Raw genomic sequence first — 4,961 nt, forward strand, 5'->3', positions numbered from 1 at the left:
TGGTCAAAATTGTATATAATTTTGGTCGGAAATAAACAGATTTAAATATGATACCTTCGAAATTAATCATTGTTATATACACGTCTGGGTGAAATCTATCAAATTTATATGCAATTGAAAGTACTCGGGTAAAAATAAAACAAAACAAATAACATCAACAACAACAGCAGCAACAACAACATAACACTATTATTAAAATGATATTAATGGAATATTTATCTTGGTTTTATGTTATACATGTCCCAATACCTTTCAAAAAACATATGTTCTCCAATATCGTGAATGAAGTTTATATCCCTTTAAAGACATACTTGACGGTTTATCTGTTGACTTTATACATTTCATTTTATCCTGGACAGAATAAATGACGATTCACGATTTCCCACATTCTTGATTTTATAAGGAAGGAAAATCAATAAAACAGCATAACCATAGAAAATATTAAAACATCAACAGCCAAAGCAATAAACAGTACAAAATAAGAGGCAATTGATTGCTTGTCTGTTTTCGACACAGGGGTGACAAGTGTTGATTTTAGTAGGATTGACACTGAAGAAATGCTAGAATGAACAGTTGTAAGTTTTGTTCCGATACCTGTTGTCTGATTGTTTATTGGGGTAGAATTACGGTTTTGTCCTTTACCTGAAACGAAATAATGCTTCTATCACTTCATTATGACTGATTCTGTACAGATATGTAATTAATTTGTTCTAAAAGCTGGGTTTCCTTTACCATTATCAATTATTTCGATAACTTTGAATAATGTAATCTTATCACCACACAAATGCTTATAACGGGTGTACATGTAAAACCAAAAATAAACAGTTACCACCCTGCTAATTTTAACCCTTATGGTCAATTTTCAATAAAGACTATACATCTGCATATTCAAATGTAAATATTCTGAAACCGACATACTGATAGAATTCTTTCACCATATATACTTGAAAAACGTTAGCCTTTTAGAAAAATAAAGAAAGGAAAATAAAAAGATTTTATAGACACTCATCCAACTTTAAACCATGGCAATCCAGCAACTGATTCAATTATTACATTCAGGTCTCAAGCTCTCTGAAAATGATCACCAAGGGTCATGATCTTTTAATTCGTAAAGTTTCATAACAATTTGTAGGAGGTGCAACCATAAAACAAAAGGAACAATACATATTTTTACAAAATCTGCTGTACTCATTAGAGTATTTAAACAAATAGTTTAACTTTTAAACTTGGTTCGTGCAACTACAGAATAAGGTTAATAATGAGACTGGAACAAGGGCAATACCTGTAGTTTGCGCTTCACCAGAAACCAATTATTCAATGCTTGCACTTAGATTGAGTATATTGCTTTACTTGAAGTTGTCTTTACTGCGTTATTTTGAGTACTACATAATTTATGTCATTTTTACGGTGGCAAAAAGGTGTGTGTTTTAATTTATCTCGTGCGCAATAGGTACTATGTGGTGCACACGAGCTACTAAGTCGTGGGCACGAGATAATTATTTTTTTTCTCACGAGTGACTATGAGGTGCGAAAGAGATAAATAATTATGTATGAATTTTTAAGTCTTTAATTTAATTCCTTGTTTAACTAATACATACAACATTGTTTTTTTGCAACTAGTCACAAATTAGACATTATTTTTGACTGAGTTATAGCCCTTTTTTTCTCCCGTAAAAATAGGTCCCATCCTGTGATAGGGTTATTCAGTACGTACCTTCTAACGGCCTGAAAAGAATATGCACTGGGAAGTATCTAAATAACTCGTTCGCTCAACATTATGTATCGTGCGCACGACTAAATTATTATGTTGTGCGAACGACTTAGTAACCCATGTGCACGACAGAGTATCTTATTCACACCACTTAATTATGTCGTGTGTACGACTTAGTAACTCGTGCGCGTGAGATAAATAAAAACACAGACACATGTCACCTCTGTGCCACCGTTAGCATTGTTCATAATGTGTTAGATTAAAATTTACTAAGTTGTTTTGCAGTTATTTTTTGTATCTGTTTGATTTCGAAACAGTTTGAATAAAAATAGAGTTTCGTACATGAACTGTTTTGTATATAAAAAATGTATGCTATTTTAGAATGACCATATTGTTTTTTGCCGTCAGTTCTGTTCTTCAATGAGTTTGCAATATATCTTGCTGATGATAATTTTCAATCAAGTATCTTTTTGCGTCATTTAAAAAGAAGCGACATCTGTATATAATGTGTCACACCATAATCTTGCATCAAAAATTCCATATGTGTTTACGAAGGCTCATCACGTCGGTGGGGCTTTTATTATTGGTCGAAACTGTTTTTGTTTGTTTATTCTACTTTTTGTTACGGAGTACAACACTTGTAAGTATGATTCTATGTAATTGATTATTAAGTTGAAAGAGAATTTTTCTCGCGATTAAAAATAAATGGATTAAGTTGTCTGTATTTGACATTTGACATTAACTGTAGGATTCACTTAAGGTTGAGCTTCTTTAGGATGTTCTCAATAGGAATGTAAAAGCTGTGTAACACCCTATAATAAATTTATGAATATCTTCAATTTAATGTTAAGGCTCTTCTCAAAAATACTCATCAATTATTCTTTTTAAGATTCAATACGAATCTTTATGGAATTTAGATACCTGAGCTAGGCATGAGATATGTGATGCTATGTTTGCTCTATCTTCACCATACTTACCACTCATACCTCTTAAATTCATTTTACTGTTTGAATAACATAATCATAACGGGAAAGTGTAAAATATATAATTTCATTGGATATATTAATATTCAAGTTAAGATTCAGTGTATAACAGCTATCAGTTGGTATGTTCATATTTTCATAGGTTATGCTTATATTCAATATACAGTTATTGACATTAGGAAAATGTTGAATGCATGGCTCCAGCACTGATTAAAAAGTTTGACTTTTGCTATACCAGATGTTAAATTAAATAAAAAAAATACTGAAATACCTACTTAGACATCTATAAAAAATAAAATGAGAAAATCATGCAAATGTATGGATTTAACATACATGTATCTGGTAAATAACCTTACAGGAAAAGCTTATTCGACTGATTACTAATTGCAAGTGTACTCAAGATATAAGTCATTATTAATGTCATTGAATTTAATTTTGATTATGTTTGTAGTGATTGATAGAAGTTGGGCTAGCATGGGCTAACAGTACGAATGCTAAAGACACCTGCTCAGTCTTTTTCTTTGACAATAATGAAAACGTTTTGCATTAAAATCTATATTTTGCAATATGTTTATTTATAAGGAAAATCAATGAACCCCTTGGACGGGGGCCAATTTTGGGACCATGGTGCTAAATCCTTAACCAAATTTAAGTGGTAATACTCTAGATAATGATTCTTTTTCAAAACCTTAAATTTGCGAAACAGAAAGTGATCATTTCTTTTACCAATACCATTGCTATAATATAACTTTGCAAAAAAAAAATTTTCAAAGGTCACGCCATTAAACACGTTGTTTTAAAAACTTATTTTAGTTTTAAGTTACAACCTCAATCAAAGTTGGATTATTTAAATGTAAATAGAAAATTTATTTTTTGCTTAAACAATATTTTTGAGTTTAGTTTTTTTTGAAATTTTCAATCACCCCTCACTTTCAAAAGGTCATATGGAGAATTTTAAAGCTTAACTGGTTGAGGGGGGACCTCAATGTACCTCATCGTGTATTAGATACGATAAAGTCACTTCAGAAATATAGCAAAGATTAGAAATAGCCCTTTAAATAAATAGACAATCATGCTATTTTATTATTTGATCAAATAATAATAATATGTGTATGTTCCTGACACATTACATGCATTATGGTGAGAAAATATACACACATTTAGGAGCTTTAACTGTTAGCAAAACGCTTTTTTATTCAGCCTACATGTATCCTTTAAAGGTGTTCCTAGGTTATACACAATTTCCTTTTACGAATAAATGCAAGAAATTTATTTATTTTTTATCCATTAATAAAAGAAGAATACCTGTTGTCACATTGAAAGAAATTGTTTTTCTCACATTTCCATCGTCGCAAGCAAATAAAAGTTCAGCATGAGAAGAATCCACAGAATCTATAGTGAGTTTGAAAACCTCTGCAGTTTCATCAAAAGTGAAATCAAATGTATATGGTTTGTTTAAAGAAGAACCACAGTTCCCTAAAAAAACAGCCAGCGTAGAGTTCATTGTCCACGTACCAAGTCATCTCATTATTATAGGGAGTAATTATGCAAACGAGCGTTAACGTAAGAGCCTTTGAAATATAAGTCGTCTCTACATCAAATGTGTGTAGCAAAAACACTTGCCTCTGAAAAAAAAAAAAATAGTGCATAAATGAAATATATAAATGCAGTTTTATCTGTTAAAAGTGACGGCGATATGGTTTCAAGATATCATTCGGTAAGAAGAAAGATAGGTTTTTTACTCTGTTTGTTTTAGTTTGTTTTTAAAATATATCACAATTCAATGGAAAATATGCAACTGGGTGATATACTACTTACTAAACTAGTTTTTCCACATAATAATCAGGGCCTAAATTAAAGCTATTAGTCTGGTGGCAGTAGATATGCCATCTAAAACATTCTAAACCCTTTTGTTGCATATTTTTTAATGAATCTCATTAAAAGTATGCATAAAATTTGAAACAGATTCTCAAGCAGTACTCGTATAATTAGAAAAAAATAATTATGTTAAAATAAAATACAATATGAACATTCATTTATTGGTATTCTGTCCCAACACTGAATCATTTAAAACAAACTTACTAACTTGACAAAAAGTTGAATCCATATTCAGTGAACTTAAAATTGACCATCTCACTTTAAAGATTTGTTTTACTATTTTTTGAGTAAGATGGAAGTTATACAAATTTTAAAACCTAACGGTTCTGTAAAATAAGCTCACTTTGAATTAATCACTTGAAAGGTACACAATTTCACTTACAATTTAA

General features: G+C 30.5%; 1 long non-coding RNA gene across 1 annotated transcript; it reads right to left on the bottom strand.

Moving 5' to 3' along the window:
* Positions 1-404: 404 nt before the first annotated feature.
* LOC132739479 (uncharacterized) lies at positions 405-4,172 on the bottom strand. Its single transcript, XR_009627011.1, has 2 exons — positions 4,000-4,172; positions 405-642 (listed from the first exon to the last, which is right to left on the bottom strand). It is a non-coding gene; the product is annotated as an uncharacterized LOC132739479 (long non-coding RNA).
* Between the last annotated feature and the right edge of the window lie 789 nt (positions 4,173-4,961).

This window comes from Ruditapes philippinarum, unplaced genomic scaffold, assembly GCF_026571515.1.
Source record: "Ruditapes philippinarum isolate M1 unplaced genomic scaffold, ASM2657151v2 ctg4026_1_1_1_1, whole genome shotgun sequence".
NCBI lineage: Eukaryota > Metazoa > Mollusca > Bivalvia > Venerida > Veneridae > Ruditapes > Ruditapes philippinarum.